The following is a 19,337-nucleotide window of genomic DNA, read 5'->3' on the forward strand; positions in this document are numbered from 1 at the left end:
CTTTTTGTGAAAACCGTATCGTATCATAATCCGTAGCGTAGTTCCTCAGATTAGCTCTTTACATACAGACGGAAAAACGTTGTGGGGGGGGGGGGGGGGGGGGACTTTAATTTTTAATACCGGTATGTATAGATTTCTTACTGTCTAAATTATTCTAGCTGTTCGCGAGCCTCGTGAGGATAAAATTTGCTGTTATGTCTTAACTTCCATCCCACAACAATTTGTCTCTCTGCCGTTAGTTACTGTAAAATCTTAACCGATGAAATGCGTTATAGAGTAGGCCTCCACGATCGTTGAAATCCTGAGTTAAACATTTCCGGCCTTGTGACCGTGTAGTCATTTCCTTCGTAGACCCACTTCTATTACGTAGTCACAAACTATGAAAAGTCTCATTGATGATGAAATGTGGCATCTACTCAACATAAGTTTCTTATTTCTTTTCTCGAAATTCCTATTATTTTAATTTGTTTCTATTACCAAACTTGCACTGTGTCTTCTCAGATTCCGACTAGAATGTTTGCGGATACTTCTGTTTACTTCTTGATATTCTGTCACTTCCGTATTATCGTTTGCTTGAAACCACCTTCTTCCCTCAGAATAGCTCGAATGTTCCATTCATGATTTTGTTTCATTTGCTTGCTTCGCGTCTGTTACTCTTTTGCTGTTTCTCTAGCTGCCTTTGTTAAGAAATAGTACCTTTCGTTTTGTATAATTTCCGTTTTCCTAAGCCACTGAACTTCTCGCTTCACTTCAAGTTGTCATATCTCGTTATCCATAAATAAACGACTACGGTACTCCTTTATAATTTCTTTATTACAGAGTATGTATCTTTTCAGCTTTGTATCTATTTTTATGATACATCTTACCCGTCTATGATCAGCTAAAACTCTAAATTCTTTAGTACTGCATATTTTTTTTCATTTCTCAATAAAATTAGTCATTAGCTCATTGTCCAGCGTTGGTCTGCTACTTATGATGGAAAAATATGTATACAATGCAAAAGAACTAGTCACAAGTTTCTAAAATTATAAATGCAGTATATATTATTGTAAACAAAATTTTATAAATTAGTTATAATGTTAATTATTTTTACGCGAATTCATTCCAAACGCTACCCAGAGATACCAATCAGTCTAGCAACTATGGATTGGAAACAGCGGTAGTTTTTGATTATTTTTACGTGTCTCCCCCTTCCCATTCCAGTCCACACTCTAACGATCTGAAAGATGTCTCCGTATTAAGTTTGGTTTTGCTGCACCAGGGATTCTAGAATTAAGCTTGCATGTGACCGCTTTGCCTCCACAGCAGCGCTAGTTGTGTCTCTAACCCCCCCCCCCCCCAGTAGTTTTTTATTCTTATAGTACATCACAGGTGTATCAAATTCATCTGAAATGCTCCAAACACTCTAAAACAGCGTTGTAAAACTACCTTAGGCTGCCGTTGACCACTATAAGTAAGCGTAGACTACGCTAGTTTTTCAAATAGCTTTGGGTAGTTAAGGTCGCACCAGCGTTACCTGTATATTGGTGCGTTACATACATATCGGCCTTTACCTCATAACGATCGCTTTCTTTAGATATGCGACCAGTGTCATTAAATTCCCGTAAAAACCAGAAGCGGCGAACCATCAAGGAACTGAGTGAGGATATACTCGTATGAAGGGCCGCGTAACCTACAGAACATTTTTAATATGTATAGTTATCCTCTTGTCTTTTACTTAAGGATAAACAGTATTTATAACAAAATTGAAACTGTCAATGTTTAATTCAGATTTTATTCGAAAGCTGTTGATTTGTTATGTGTAACAGAGGCATGTAATAGCAAAAATAAACAAAAAAAGAATTTATCATATAGCGCTAAAAAACGCAATTTTCTCAACAAAAGGTAAAATAAAAAACAACAAAACAAAAGTATATTAGACATCGCTTCAATACTTCATCGAACTTACATAAAACATGTATATGTTATTGATAAACAACTTCTGCATTTACCAATATTAACAGGAAAATCTTGCATTTGATCATGATTAAGAACATTCTGTTGAGTGCAAAATAACATAATTACATATATTTTTTTGATGATGATACGTGTAAACAGTACTTGCATCGAAAGTAATTGCTTTGGTTACATGAAAAGCTAATTTTTATTTCTTATAAGATGCAATTTTTATTCTGTGAGGATATAAAATATAGAATGGGCTAACACCGAATGATGTGCGGTACTAATTCTGTCCAAAACAAACACAAAAACAAAGAATATGTCAGCTTCCAGTTCCCATCACCCCTGGTCTAGGTACCGAATTACATTAGGGCTGTTACCAACCAGCGTAACCAGGACCTTGCTTAGGACCCAAATACCCCATGCTGAACTAATGATGTAGGCTCTAAGAGAAATGTATTGACCAACCCGCAGAACTAGAGTTTGAGCAGGTTTAAAATAAAAGCCTAAAACGCAGCTTTTAAGGTGTACAACTGAACTATATAACCTTTTACTATACAATATATAAATTAACTGATAAGCCGAAACGCTTGCGAATGAAATTAGATCACATTGACACAGAGCTCGAACCTAGAACCTACAAAACAGAACACGAAGTATTGCAATGCCGCCCTGTCGAAGCTGGCTGGAACGACGTGGGATTGTGGATTGAGCAGACTGAGGACTTCTGTGTATGAGAAGTGCACAGGTACACGTCTACCTGCTCTAAGACCATTGTGCATCAGGAGTGGCGCTTTGTCAGAAGAAGGAACATGTTTATGGTTTCCTGCAGACAGAACTCTGCTGCTGTTCGGATAACAGGTGCATCATAGGGTGAGACTGAAATGGTACGGCAACTGAAAACGTACACCAAAGCCGAAGTACGTGGGACAGTACGATTCTTGTGGGCCAAATGTATAAACTGCACACAGAACAACGTGAAAATCCTCCAGTGTCTCGTACAGCAGTAGTGCAATGGTGCCAAGAGTTTCACTAAGGCTGCACAGACGTAGGTGACGCCGATTAGTAAGTCCAGATCCTCCACATTGTGATTTTCATCTTTTCGACAACACGAAAGAACATCTAGAGGAAAGACATTTTCCAACCATGGAGAAGGTCAGATATCGATACTCGAACGCGGACGTAGTAAAGGTGCTGATTACTATCGTGGAGGAAGTGAACGATTGGCAGAATGTTCCGAGCGCCGTTCATACGGACTTGGTTACCATTTTGAATAATGCTGACATGTATATCAGTTTGACGTATAGCGAAGTATTCAATAAGAACCAACTGTACTATAATGTAATAGCCTGCCGCTGTGGCCGAGCGGTTCTAGGCGCTCCAGTCCGGAACCGCGCTGCTGCTACGGTCGCAGGTTCGAATCTTGTCTCGGGCCTGGACCGTGTTGTCCTTAGGTTAGTTAGGTTTAAGTAGTTCTATGTCTAAAGGACTGATGACATCAGATGTTAAGTCCCATAGCGCTTAGAGCCATTTTAACCATTTTTATAAGGTAATAATTTGTATCTTCGCAGATAAAGTGGACGCCAAATGAAGGACACAATGCGGATAATCTCTAGAATACTCAGGGTCACCCCTTGCGCCTGATTTCCCGTCCATCAATCATATAGCTCCCTGACATTACGTGATAATAGACACGTAATGATAGTCACAGAAAATCGCAGCCCCTCTAGAGCACTATATAGCAAAACCTGGCACCTTCGGTCATACTTGTATTTACGCCAGGAATCAATGATAGAGAGTTATTGTATCTGTAGTGAGATGCATATGTCTGTATGACTAGGACTTTTATATTTAAATTAATAACAAGCCTTCAGATCAACTGTTGACTTATTTCTGTTGTTACATTAACATGATCTAGGGTATTAGCAAGAGTTGATTCTATTTATTTTAGCTAAAGGTATATGTATAAAGGTTATAGTGATTGTAATGGACTGAAGTTTTGTCATAGAGCCAGCACCCAGCATTATGCTAGCAATAACGATGTAACTTCCTGAAACCATCCGTAATACACTCCTGGAAATGGAAAAAAGAACACATTGACACCGGTGTGTCAGACCCACCATACTTGCTCCGGACACTGCGAGAGGGCTGTACAAGCAATGATCACACGCACGGCACAGCGGACACACCAGGAACCGCGGTGTTGGCCGTCGAATGGCGCTAGCTGCGCAGCATTTGTGCACCGCCGCCGTCAGTGTCAGCCAGTTTGCCGTGGCATACGGAGCTCCATCGCAGTCTTTAACACTGGTAGCATGCCGCGACAGCGTGGACGTGAACCGTATGTGCAATTGACGGACTTTGAGCGAGGGCGTATAGTGGGCATGCGGGAGGCCGGGTGGACGTACCGCCGAATTGCTCAACACGTGGGGCGTGAGGTCTCCACAGTACATCGATGTTGTCGCCAGTGGTCGGCGGAAGGTGCGCGTGCCCGTCGACCTGGGACCGGACCGCAGCGACGCACGGATGCACGCCAAGACCGTAGGATCCTACGCAGTGCCGTAGGGGACCGCACCGCCACTTCCCAGCAAATTAGAGACACTGTTGCTCCTGGGGTATCGGCGAGGACCATTCGCAACCGTCTCCATGAAGCTGGGCTACGGTCCCGCACACCGTTAGGCCGTCTTCCGCTCACGCCCCAACATCGTGCAGCCCGCCTCCAGTGGTGTCGCGACAGGCGTGAATGGAGGGACGAATGGAGACGTGTCGTCTTCAGCGATGAGAATTGCTTCTGCCTTGGTGCCAATGATGGTCGTATGCGTGTTTGGCACCGTGCAGGTGAGCGCCACAATCAGGACTGCATACGACCGAGGCACACAGGGCCAACACCCGGCATCATGGTGTGGGGAGCGATCTCCTACACTGGCCGCACACCACTGGTGATCGTCGAGGTGACACTGAATAGTGCACGGTACACCCAAACCGTCATCGAACCCATCGTTCTACCATTCCTAGACCGGCAAGGGAACTTGCTGTTCCAACAGGAAAATGCACGTCCGCATGTATCCCGTGCCACCCAACGTGCTCTAGAAGGTGTAAGTCAACTACCCTGGCCAGCAAGATCTCCGGATCTGTCCCCCATTGAGCATGTTTGGGACTGGATGAAGCGTCGTCTCACGCGGTCTGCACGTCCAGCACGAACGCTGGTCCAACTGAGGCGCCAGGTGGAAATGGCATGGCAAGCCGTTCCACAGGACTACATCCAGCATCTCTACGATCGTCTCCATGGGAGAATAGCAGCCTGCATTGCTGCGAAAGGTGGATATACACTGTACTAGTGCCGACATTGTGCATGCTCTGTTGTCTGTGTCTATGTGCCTGTGGTTCTGTCAGTGTGATCATGTGATGTATCTGACCCCAGGAATGTGTCAATAAAGTTTCACCTTCCTGGGACAATGAATTCACGGTGTTCTTATTTCAATTTCCAGGAGTGTAGATAAGCACAATCAGAATAGTGTTCCTGGGGCCAGTCTGTAGCAATTCTGAACATGTGGGGTGTCGCATTGTCTTGCTGAATTGCTCAAGTCAAAGACATGAATGCACAATTGACATGAATGGAAGCAGGTGATGAGACAGGATGCTTACGTATCTGTCACCTGTCAGAGTCGTATCTAGACGTATCGGGGGTCCCACATCACTCCCAACTGCACACGTCTCACATCATTACAGAGCCCCCACCAGCTTGAACAGTTCCCTGCGTACGTGCTGTGTCCTTGGATTCATGAGGTTGTCTCCACACCCTTACGCGTCCATCCGCTCGATAGAATTTCAAACGAGACTCGTCCGACCATGCAACACGTTTCCTGTCGTCAACAGTACAATGTCGTTGTTGACGGGTCCAGGCGAGGCGTAAAGCTTTGTGCCGTGCAGGCATGATACGTACACGAGTAGACCTTCGGCTCTGAAAGCCCATATCGGTGACGCCTCGTCGAATGGTTCGCCCGCTGACACTTGTTGATGGCCCAGCATTGAAAGCTGCAGCAATTTACGGAAGTATTGCACTCCTGTCACGTTGAACGACTCTCTCCAGTCGTCGTTGGCCCCGTTCTTCCAGTATCTTTTTCCTGCCGCAGCGATGTCGGAGATTTTACGTTTTACTGGATTCCTGCTATTCACGGTACACTCGTGAAATGGTTCTACGGGAAAATTCCCACTTCATCGCTACCTCGGAGATGCTGTGTCTCGTCGCATGTGCGCCAACTACAACACGACGTTCAAACTCACTTAAATCTTGGTAACCTGCCATTGTAGCAGCAGTAACCTATCTAAGAACTCCGCCAGACACTTGTGGTCTTATATAGGCATCGCTGACCGCAGCGCCGTATTCTACCTGTTTACATATCTCTGTATTTGAATATGCATACCGATACCAGTTTCTTTGGCTCTACAGTGTATATATTATCTAGCTACATGTTTATAGACAGGGCCTCTACAGTCTCTATAGACAATCAATCGATTTTGTATACAAGGGTGTACTCATCTTTACATTGATATTTGACCATTTTTTCTCCGTACTTCACTTATTTTTGTCAGGCAGTGTCATTCACTGGTTTGAGTGTGCTCTGCCACCTACGTGGAACCTGTCAAAAGATTATTGTTAGGTTCCTTGTTGGTGATACCTGGTCTGAACTGGTACGCTATTACTCGCAATGACTAGGTCAACCCATGTGTGCCGTGGTGAGTCGCGTGTGGGTGTTAGTGCCGCTGGCTTTTACTGCCCGTCTCTTCCCGTGTCGCCGACCTGAAATGGAAGGAGTGAGAGGGAGGGGTGTATATGTGTGTGGGAGGGGGGGGGGGGGGCGGGAACTGTCAGTCCAGAGCAGCCGCAGCACGCACACACACGCTGCCGTATGCACCCAGCTGTGGCGACATCCAGTCCGCGTAGACATCCAGTTGGACCGCCTAGCCTCACGTTCCGGCGTTGGCCAGGTAATTACTGCGAGTGCGCTTGACGCCATCCTCACACGGGACGTGTTCCTCGACGTGAAGCACACTGAAACGTGTTTGCTATCGTGCTTGGTGCGCGCTCAGTAGCGAGCTGGTAGTTTACACGGAACATAACGTACCCCTTAACCATTTCAGACATTTTGGTTCCGTTTTAAACCACCTACGATTTTCTCATTTCGTGGGAAGTGCACAGAAACTAAATGTGTAGCAACCCTTTACGTCCGCAGTAGATGCTGCCCTGAAGAGGCTGCAGCTTGAAGTGCCTCACATATTTCGAATCTTAGCAGTTAGACGACCAAACGTAGGAGCCATTTTTGTACGCAGCGCATGATTTTGTTTTCAAATTGTGACTGAATTTGTCTCTATAAGGCACGTTTTGCGCACAGAATTAGGTTTAGAAAACTGTCTTGTTCAAACTTACGCTCTGTGAATTTCTATAATTAAATTTATCTATTTATTTTCGTAATTATTGTCGAGGTACCTTTTGTAACGACTGCGGCTCTAAGTGTAACATGACTAGCTGTGACAGGTTGTCGTATTTCCGTTTTCACACGATGTACTATCACAGTATAAAGGAAGAGGAAAAACTTACATGTATTTGGAAGGAATTTCTTTTGATCTTTTGATGCCGACTCAGACCGACAGTAGCAGTGAAAGAGGAGATAGTGCGTTGGCTGAACACACTGATCTCGAACAAACAACCATTAGCACAAGAATGTAAAGCTGTGGTTCCAGTTGAAAAACGTACAACAGAAGCAAAGCATCTACCAATACACGGCACCTCAAGTCACAGTATACACTGCAGCATAAAGAAACAACCTCGCAGAAGTAGATGGAAGTGTGTTCTCTGTCAAGTAGCCCTTTGCCTGTCTGCGAAGAGAACTGCATTGTACCCTATTAACAAAAGAAACATTTCATGCACAGTAGCTCCATATGAAACAACCCCCTTATCTGAAACTTCCTGGCTGATTAAAACTGTGTGACGGACCGAGACTCGAACTCGGGACCTTTGCCTTTCGCGGGCAAGTGCAGTTGGTACAGCACTTGTCCGCGAAAGGGGGCAAAGGCCCCGAGTTCGAGTCTCGGTCCGTCACACAGTTTTAATCTGCCAGGAAGTTTCATATCAGCGCACACTCCGCTGCAGAGTGAAAATCTCATTCTGGAAACATCCGCCAGGCTATGGCTAAGCCATGTCTCCACAATATCCTTTCCCTCAGGAGTGCTAGTTCTTCAAGGTTCGCAGGAGAGCTTCTGTAAAGTTTGGAAGGTAGGAGACGTGGTACTGGCGGAAGTAAAGCTGTGAGGACGGGTCGTGAGTCGTGCTTGGGTAGCTCAGCTGGTAGAGCACTTGCCCGCGAAAGGCAAAGGTCCCGAGTTGGAGTCTCGGTCCGTCACACAGTTTTAATCTGCCAGGAAGTTTCATATCAGCGCACACTCCGCTGCAGAGTGAAAATCTCATTCTGGAACCCCCTTATCTGTTCAGTTAATGTATGTGACACTTGTTTTTCACGTTGTTTTGTCTCAGTGTATGTCTAATAATTTAATAAAAATAAAGAAAATTAAAAAAAACTTTGATATTTCGAGCCTGAAACGGTTAATGTGGTTCTCGACTGCACCGCTCTCCATTGGCAGTCGTATCTGGCGCACAGACCACACAGGTTTTTCTCGGAAACGGATGCCCATAAAACAGCTACGCTAGCTCTGTTAGAAAGCAATTTTCCTCCCCTCTCCTCGTGCTATACGCCTTGATCTGCCTGTAGAGCACACTATACCGAATTCCGAGCAATCAGGCAGTTTCGTAAACAGCAGTCCTGCAATTCCTGGCCCGTATTCCCTGTCACATTGACAAAATTAGACACACTCGCTGCTGAATGTAGATTGGTGTTATTTATACGTAACATTGAATGTTTCACACATACATTACATCGATGAGAAGGCCCGAGAATATTTTAGAAAACGTGTTGCTGTTGTTGTATTCAGTCCAAAGACTGGTTTGATGCAGCTCTCCGTGCTACTGTATTCTGCGTGAGCCTATTCATCTCCGAATAATTACTGCAGCCTATATATTTCTGAATCTACTTACTGTATTCATCTCTTGGTCTCCCTCTACGATTTTCACTCCCCACACTTACAAGCACTAAAATGGTGATCCCTTGGTGTCTACACTGCATAGAAATACACTGAGAAAGGACTTCGTAACACTTAAATCTATACTCGATGTTAACAAATTTCTCTTCTTCAGAAATGCTTTCCTTGCCATTGCTAGCGTAAATTTTACGTGCACTCTACTTCACCCAGCATCAGTTATTATGCTTCCCAAAACTCGTCTACTACTTTAAGTGTCTCATTTGCTAATCTAATTCCATTAGCATCACCTGATTTAATTCGACTACATTCCATTATCCTCGTTTTGCTTTTGTTAATGTTCATCTTATATCCACCTTTCAAGACATTGCCCATTCCGTCCAGCTGCTCTTCCAGGTCCTTTGCTGTCTCTGACAGAACTGCAATGTTATCGGCAAACCTCACAGTTTTTATTTCTTCTCCCTGGACTTTAATTCCTACTCCAAAAGTTTTCTTCGGTTTCCTTTACTGCTTGCTCATTGTACAGATTTGGGATAGGCAACAATCCTGTCTCACTCCCTTCTCATCTGTGCTTCCCTTTCACGCCCCTTGATTCTTATAACTGCCATCTGGTTTCTGTACAAGTTGTAAATAGCCTTTCGCTCCCTGTATTTTACCCCTGCCACCTTCAGAGTTTGAAAGAGAGTATTCCAGCCAACATTGTTAAAAGGTTTCGCTAAGTTTACAAATGCTATAAAAGTAGGATTGCCGTTCCTTGACGTATCTTCTAAAATAAGTCATAGGGTCAGCGTTGCCTTATATTTCTTCGGAATACAATCTGATGTTCCCCGAGGTCGAGGAAGGCACATTAATTAAAATAATTTCTGAACGCAAGACGCAAGCTGAGTAACTTTGAACTCACACATAGTGATGCGCTACAGCTTAGTTGGCAGAGTTTACTTACCTCAGTGTCTTTGCTCTTATGATGTGCTGAAAGCTTTAGCAGCCGATATGTCACCACCTGACATTTAACTGTAACACGGAACACGAAAAACTGCGCATTTTTGATGATACGCCAAGTCCCGGTACCTTGAAACGGTGTGCTTTCATAGCACGCAGGTTACAATACTGATAGCACCTAATACGGGCTCCAATTGCAAACGCGTTACACTGTATCGTCTCCTAAGTTCTGTTTCCACAACTGCATCTTTTATCCGCAATTACGGTGTGTGGTGGAGGCTACTTTTGACCACTTTCCTGTTCTATCAGTACGGATGGGAAAGATGAGTGGAGATAAAGCTCCTTTTGACATCTATGAGAACTTACCGGAAAGTAACAAACGTTCTGAAGTAAAAAAAAAAATAGCAATATAGAAAAACCAAATTTTATCATGTACATTATAAAGATACATTCTTAAGCTATACCGTCTCTGCATAAATCTGTCGTGTGCAACCGCTAGTTTATGCCGGCATGCAGTTTGGTGTCGGTATCAAAGCGTCGTGTACCGAGCCATGCCTTCATTGCTGGGAAGAGATGGTAGTCGCTAGGAGCCAAATCCGGGCTGTGCGGTGGATGATCAAACAACTCCCACCCAAGCTCCGTAGCACCTCTCGGGTACGATTGGCCGTCTGTGGATGTGCGTTGTCGGTGAAAAAAAAAAAGGTCTTTTGCGGTAAGTCTTTCCCGATGCATGTTTTGTTTCGCCCCCTTAACTTTGTCTGTGGTTGACAACACCTCTCCTAGTTAATTGTTATACCACGTTCAAGGAAGTTTACGAGGATCACTCGCTTAAGAGTCCCAAAACACAGTAGCCATGATCTTTCTTGCTGACAGCGATTGCAAACACCTTCTTGGATTCTTGGGAGATCGTGTGTGTCCCCATTGCATCCACAGACTTTTTGTTTCATAGTCGACTTGCTTCCGCCAAGTCTCGGCCGCAGTTACGATACGATGTACAACTTTGCTAACATTTTTCTTGTATTCTTCGATGAAGGTCAATTCTGCAGCCAGTCTCTGTTTTTTTGTGGTCTTCCGTTAGCATTTTGGGAACTCACCTAGCACAAAATTTGCGGTAACCAAGCTTCTCCGTCACAATTTCATGCACCAAACTCCATGAAAGGTGGGGAAAATTTTGCGGAAGTTCCATAATCGTAAAACAACGATTTTCACGAATTTTATCGTTGATTTTCATCGCCAGTTTGTCAGTCACAAAGCTAGGAGTACCTCAGCCGTCCTATCGTGAACGTATGGCCGTTTTTAAAATCAATGCACCACTGCTTCACTCAGTTTTCACTGTTGTTCCTTTTCCGTACATAACACAAAGTCCGCTGTAAATTCAACAGGTTTGCAGTTTTTTTTTATCAACAAAAACCTAATCACAGAACGCACGTCACAAGTGGCGTGGTTTTGTACTGCATCGCACATTTCAGTACGTCACAGAAAGCGAAGTAGGAGAGTCACAGACCACACGCTGTCATCGATGGACGCCTACAGAATATCGGAACGTTATGGCGCCAAGATGGCGGCTGTAGGCCACAGACCAACACGTCTGTTGCTTTTTGGACAGCCCTCGTAATTTCCGAAATTTTCTCGTCGTGATCATTTCGCGAGACGTTTGCGGGGGGGAGAAATATGTTACCCAACTACTTTCGGACCGTAACCTCTTGGAATTTCAACAGTAAACTTGAAACTTCCAGGCAGATTAAAACTGTGTGCCGGACCGAGACTCGAACTCGGGACCTTTGCCTTTCGCGGGCAAGTGCTCTACCATATGAGTAATACAAGCACGACTCATGACCCGTCCTCACAGCTTCAATTCTGCCAGTACCTCGTCTCCTACCTTCCAAACTTTACAGAAGCTCTTCTGCGAACCTTGCAGAACTAGCGCTCCTGGAAGAAAGGATATTGCAGAGACATGGCCTAGCCACAGCCTGGGGGATGTTTCCAGAATGAGGTACTGGCATAATGAAGCTGTGAGGACGGGTCGTGAGTCGTGCTTGGGTAGCTCAGATGATAGAGCGCTTGTCCGCGAAAGACAAATGTCCCGAGTTCGAGTCTCGGTCCGGCACACAGCTTTAATCTGCCACGAAGTTTCAAATCAGCGCACACTCCGTTGCAGAGCGAAAATCTCATTCTGGAATCAGTAAAGCTCTCCGTGATGCCCAATCCCTGTCTTGCAGCGCCTGCCACTGAGGTTGGTGGTCATCTCCGCAACGCTCTCCGGCCGAAAAAACTACCCCGTGACGAAAAGCGCAGCCTTTGCTGCATCTTCTCTGTCCCCTGCATACTCCTACTGTGTAAGGATCCCAGACTGATGACAAACACAAAAGAACTAGACCAACAAGTGTTTTGTAAGCCACTCGTACGGCCACGCTTCGGTATTGTATGGCTATTATTCCGTCCAGTAAATTGCCCATTTTAGTGTAATAGAATCGACCTCCGTAACCGAGGGCGACTGTACGGTGGCGCTCGCTAAGCGGGTCTGAGGCTTCCATTCATTCCCTTGTTGACAAGTCTGGTGTAGCAGTTGAAGATAGCAAAACGAAAGCCGGAGTTTTAAATTTCACGTTCAAGAAATCGTGCACACAGGAGAATCATACCAACATACTGTCATTTGACCATCGGACAGACTCCCGTATACATGACATAGTGATGAGCATATCTGGCATAGAGGAGCAACTTAAAGATTTGAAAGCAGATAAATCACCCTGGCCCCTTACCTAGCTTGCATTTATCGTGAACCTCTCGCCCAGCACAAAACCCCAAGCGACTGGAAAAAAAGCCGTGTATAAGAAGCGTAAATCGAACGGATTTCCAAAATTACAGACCGATATCCCTAACTTCTGTTTGGTGCAGAATCCATGACCATATTCTCAGTTCGAATACAATAAACTTTCTTCAGACTGAGAAGCTTACGTCCACGAATCAGCATGGTTTATGAAACCATGGCTCGTGCGAGACTCAAATCAAAATGGTTCAAATAGCTCTGCGCACTCCGGGACTTAACATCTGAGGTCATCAGTCCCCTAGAACTTAGAACTACTTAAATCTAACTAACCTAAGGATATCACACACATCCATGCCCGAGACAGGATTCGAACCTGCGACCGTAGCGGCCGCATGGTTCCAGACTGAAGCGCCTAGAACCGCTCGGCCACCACGGCCGGCTTGCGAAACTCAGATTGCTCTTTTCTCACATGATACACTGAGAACTAAGGATAAAGGACAACTGTCTGATTCCATATTTCTAGATTTCCGGGAAGCATCTGACACGGTACCCCATTGCAGGCGTTAACGAAAGTACGGGCATGTGGCATAAGTTCACAGATGTGTGACTAGCTCGAAGACTTCTTAAGTAATAGCATCCAGTATGTTGTTCATCAGAGGCGAGGGCATCGCCGGGAGTCCCTAGGGAAGAGTGATAGGACCGCTTTTGTTCTCTGTATACATAAATGATTTGGCGGACAGGGTGGGCAGCAATCTGGGGTCGTCTGCTGATGATTCCATGGTGTACGGTAAGGAGTGGAAGCTGAGTGACAAGACGACATAGACAAAGTTTTTAGTTGGTTTGATGACTGGCAGCTAGCCCTAAATGTGGAAAAATGTAAGTTACTGCGGATGAGTAGGAAGATCAAACCTGTAATGTTCGGACACAGTATTGCTATTGTCCTGCTTGACACAGTCAAATAGTTTAAATATCTGGGCGTAATGTTGCAAAGCCATATGAGGTGGGACGAGCCTGTGATAGGGGAGGCGAATGGTCGACTTCGGTTTATTGGGAAAATGTTGGGAAAGAGTGGTTCACCTGTAAAGAGCACCGCATATAGGACGCTGACGCGACCTATTGTTGAGTACTGCTCGAGTGTTTTGGATCAGTTCCAGGTCGTATTGAAGGAAGACATCGTAGTAATTCAGAGGCTGAGTGACTGGATTCGTGATTTCCTGCCAGAGAGGCCACAGCTTGTAGTAATTGATGGAAATTCATCGAGTAAGACAAAAGTGATTTCTGGCGTTCCCAAGAGTAGTGTTATAGGCCCTCTGCTGTTCCTTATCTATATAAACGATTTGGGAGACAATCTGAGCAGCCGTGTTAGGTTGTTTGCAGATGACGCTGTCGTGATTCTACTAGTAAACTCATCAGAAGATCAAAACAAATTGCAAAACGATTTAGAAAAGATATCTGTACGCTGCAAAAATTGGCAAATGACCCTAGGTAAAGAAAAGTGTGAGGTCATCCACGTCAATACTAAAAGAAATGAGTTACACTTCGGTTACACGATAAATCAATCAAATCTAAATTCAAATGAATACCTGGGAATTACAATCACGAACAACTTAAATTGGTAGGTTGTTGTTGTGGTCTTCAGTCCTGAGACTGGTTTGATGCAGCTCTCCATGCTACTCTATCCTGTGCAAGCTTCTTCATATCCCAGTACTTACTGCAACCCACATCGTTCTGAATCTGCTTAGTGTATTCATCTCTTGGTCTTCCTCTACGATTTTTACCCTCCACATTGCTCTCCAATACTAAATTGGTGATCCCTTGATGCCTCAGAACATGTCCTACTAACCGGTCCCTTCTTTTTGTCAAGTTGTGCCACAAACTCCTCTTCTTCCCAATTCTATTCAATACTTCACCATTAGTTATGTGATCTACCCATCTAATCTTCAGCATTCTTCTGTAGCACCACATTTCGAAAGCTTCTATTCTCTTTTTGTCCAAACTATTTATCGTCCTTGTTTCACTTCCATACATAGCTACACTCATACAAATACTTTCAGAAACGACTTCCTGACACTTAAATCTATACTCGATGTTAACAAATTTCTCTTCTTCAGAAACGCTTTCCTTGCTATTGCCAGTCTACATTTTATATCCTCTCTACTTCGACCATCATCAGTTATTTTGCTCCCCAAATAGCAAAACTCCTTTACTACTTTCAGTGTCTCACTTCCTAATCTAATTCCCTCAGCATCACCCGACTTCATTCGACTACATTCCATTATCCTCGTTTTGCTTTTGTTGATGTTCATCTTATACCCTCCTTTCAAGACGCTATCCATTCCGTTCAACTGGTAGGAACACATATAAAATGATGTGGCGAAGGCTAACCAAAGACTACGTTTTATTGGCAGAACACTTAGAAAATGTAAAACTCCTAGTAAGGAGACTGCCTACACTACGCTTGTCCGGCCTCTTTTAGAATATAGCTGCACAGCGTGAGGCCCTTATCAGATAGAACTGACGCAGTACGTCGAAAAATTTCAAACGACGGCAGCACGTTTTGTATTATCGCGAAATAGGGGAGATAGCGTCACTGAAATGACGCAGGATTTGGGATGGACATTATTAAAACAAAGTCGTTTCTCGTTGCGGCGGGATTTTCTCGCCAACTTTCTCCTCCGAATGCGAAAATATTTTGTTGACGCCGACCTAAATAGGGAGAAACGATCACCATGATACAATAAGGGAAATCAGAGCTTGTACGGAAAGATATAGGCGTTCGTTCTTTGCGAGCACTATACGAGATTGGAATAACAGAGAATTGTGAAGGTGGTTCGATAAACCCTCTGCCAGGCACTTAAATATGATTTGCAGAGTATCCATGTAGATGCAGTTGTAGATGTAGATGTCGGCGGGCTGCTAGATTTGTTACCAGTAGGTTCGAGCAACGCATAAGCGTTGCAGAGATGCTTCGGCAACTCAATTAGGAATCCCTAGAGGGAAGGCGACGTTCTTTTCGAGGAATGATGTTGAGAAAATTTAGAGAACTGGCATTTGAAGCTGACTGCCGAACGATTCTACTGTACTGCTGCCGACATACATTACGCTAAGGGCCTCGAAGATAAGACAGTCGTTTTTCCCTCGCTCTATTTGCGAGTGGGACAGGAGAGGAAATGACAAGTAGTCTAGCACCGTATACGGTGGGTTGCAGAGTATCTATGTAGATGTAGATGTAAGATTCCTGATCACCTGCCTTTGCGGCAATCTCGTGGAATTCGAAACACTGTACCACAGGGGAGGGCAATGTTTTAGCTTACCTGGTCCACTCAAAGAGGACGAGTAGTTTCGTGGTGCATATAATGTCCTCAACAATAACTGCTGAGAAAAACAGGCCGGAGGTCGGAGATATATAGTTTACACATTTATGTTGTCTGCAATTCATTAATTTATGATTCTTTATTCTAAAAAAGCGAGGTGGAAATAATTTGACGTTTTATGTAGGGGATTTCAGTAATAATTTTATATATACGTAATTACAAATCATAGAATTAATGTGATATTTGACTTTGAATTTGGGAAACTAATGTATCAGTATAGGTTCGATCGAAGTGGTTGCAATACTCATGGTACTCTCACTTGAGATTTTGTTTGTATTTTTACTGTTTGCGTGCCTTACTCTTGAAAATAACTGTTCACAAACGTACCTGCTTCTAAACAAATATGTCATACATAATGCATCACTGTGCAGCAACGGATATTTTTCTCTGGGCTACTATGATTTGTAAAGGTCCAACTAAGATGAATGATCAGTTCTTTTTCTTTTAGTTGAATGTGAGACTCCAACTCTGTGCATTCCATCTGAATATCTTCTGGCCACGTATCTATATTGTTTCCAAAAGGTGTCGCACAGATTCCAAAATTTTCATTATTTTTTTCTAAAAACTTGAGATCGATTTTCAAGTTCTTACGTCATACCGAAAGGTATTGCTTCGGATTTAATACCGTCCCTAGGATTACGTTTCGATTTATCGTAACTTTACACAGAATTGTGTGGATTCTTTTTACCGATCCTGTGAAAAAAGCTCGATGATGTTTCGGTGAATGGTTCACACACTGACACAAGTTGATGTCCCAGCATTGAAATCTGCAGCAATTTGCGGAATGGTAGGACTTCTGTCCCATTGAACGATTCTCTTCAGTCATCGTTGGTCCCGTTCTTGCAGGATCTTTTTCCAGCTGTATCGATGTCGAAGATTTGATGTTTTACTGGTTTCCTGATATTCACGGTACACTCATGAGACGGTCGTACGGGAAAATGCCCACTTCATCGCTATCTCTGAGATGCTATGGCCCACCGCTCGTGCGCCGACTATAACACCACTTGAATCTTGATAACCCGTCGTTGTAGCAGCTGTAACCGATCTAACAACTGCGCCAGACGCTTGTTGTCTTACGTAGGCGTTTGCGGACTGCAGCGCTGTATTCTGCCTGTTTATTAATCTCTGTATTTGAATACGCATGCCTATACCAGTTTCTTTGTCGTGTAATGTATGTAAACAGAGCCGATGACTTGAATTTTAATGATTTTTAAACTCTTAATTTACGAAAAATAACAGGTATTTTATGAGAATGTTCACCGAAAATGTTTTTTTATGTTACAATAATTCACAGTAACAACCATAGAAACCATTTTTCTAACAAAGGAAAATTATTATGAATTCACTCTCCACTTGAATACTTTCTGGTGGCTGTTCAGTAGGACGTAATCGGTAAATCCGAAGCGAAAACCACTCAGTAATTGAAAAATAACAGACTGTAGCTGTAAACAAGTCACACCGAACCGAACGAGTGGCTGTACCGAAACCTAGCCATCTGTTGGTAGAGTCGTCGGAAAATCGGCGGCATGACCGATCGGTAACAGGTCTCAGAAGGTTACAGAACAGCAACTTTGGATAGAGAACCGAAAATGACGTCACTACCGAGGCTAGCCTGCTGCACCGATCGGTATGAGCAGTACACAACGGGGCTCCTGGACCTCGAGCAGGTCGGAGGACCGGCCTGCCGAACGGGACTCAGGCTGGCCGCCTGACCGTCAGCGGCGGGCGGCCTTGGAGTGGGTCTGAGGCGGTGGCGGTCACGACCACGCCGGCCGGCACGCACGATCACGCACGGCGGGTCACGCGCCTCGCATCCTGCGTGGCGCTGCAGGCCAGGATGCGCGGTGCGTGCAGTCTCGTGCGTGTGTCCGTTGCGCGGCCGTCAACTTGCGTAGCCGCCTGCTGGGTGCAGTAGTGAGAAAAGAGCGTGTAACTCTATCTGCCGGTGTACCCGAGACTCGGGAACCTCTTCTTGATATTTTTATCCCATTTGCTGCATCAAATTTTTTAGCACGTTCTCTCCATAAAAACAGGGCCGGCCACGGCGTCCACGCGTGCAGCGTGTGCGGGTTGCGTGCGCGCCGATGCCCGACCTGCCTCTCGGCTTTGCTCGGCCCTTATCGGAAGTATTTGGAACAGCGCGACATTTCGTTTAGCATTGCGGCGCGGCAATTTTCGGTCGGCACAACTCTTTCATTTTTCGGCAGAATCATGGGATAGCTGTGTCTACCCTTCGCTATTCGTAGGTGATGCGAAGAACGTTCACAGGCCCAGTGGCCGTTTACACAAAAAGAGGCAGCTAGCGATCTACCGTCACGAGGTTTGAAAAATGAGTGGGAACGACAAGGATCAGAATTATCAATATACAAGGTCGACAATTTTAATCCATAATGGGCAATAAATCGAGATGGAAACGAGATACAGCAAAATGTGTCAAACAAAAGTTGTAGGTGTCAAAGACGCATTGCTACAAATGGTGTTGACCGTGACCGTGATTTGGAGGTTAAAGTGATTTTCTTTAGAAATGGGAACCGTAATATTTAATTTAAAATTGAAAAGAGTGGAAAATTTTACGTATAAAATGACTAGCTAAGCGCCTGCTGGTTCGCTCGTGTAGACCGCATGGCCTGCAGAGATTTTTTGTTTTTATTTAATAAAATTTTTATGTATTCAACAAATTGCAACACATAAGCTTTTCACGCTAATTAGGGCCACACAAAAATGGTCTTTTCCGACTGTACTTCTGACGAAAAAGCGATTTGGGTAGCTGGAGTCCAAAGTTTTTGTTAGTCATGCTTTCTGCGTTCTTATGGAGATATTTCCATAGCAAGTTTCATCCCCTAACAAATATTTCTTTACATCACACTGAGAAGGGACATACTCATGTTCATAAACTTAGCTTTAAATTTGTTTAATGTAACGAAATACGTTGTTAAAAATTTTCGTACTCTATTGTTCTCCCATAGTGGCTGGACTTCCAGATACACTGAAACACCTATTTTTTTTTTTTTTCTAACCGAGACGTCAAATACCAATATTGTCATACATGTAGCCTTAAAAATCCTTTAGTGTTCTTTTGTAATTATTTATTTTCAATAAAGCTTTCACCCTCTATTTTGCCCCCTTAGTGGGCCAATTTTCTAAGCGCTGAAACGCTTGTTTTTTATTTCCTAAGAAACCAAATACCCGATTTCGTACTTCTGGCTTCAAAATTCCCTTAATGCGACATA

This window comes from Schistocerca serialis, chromosome 10, assembly GCF_023864345.2.
Source record: "Schistocerca serialis cubense isolate TAMUIC-IGC-003099 chromosome 10, iqSchSeri2.2, whole genome shotgun sequence".
NCBI lineage: Eukaryota > Metazoa > Arthropoda > Insecta > Orthoptera > Acrididae > Schistocerca > Schistocerca serialis.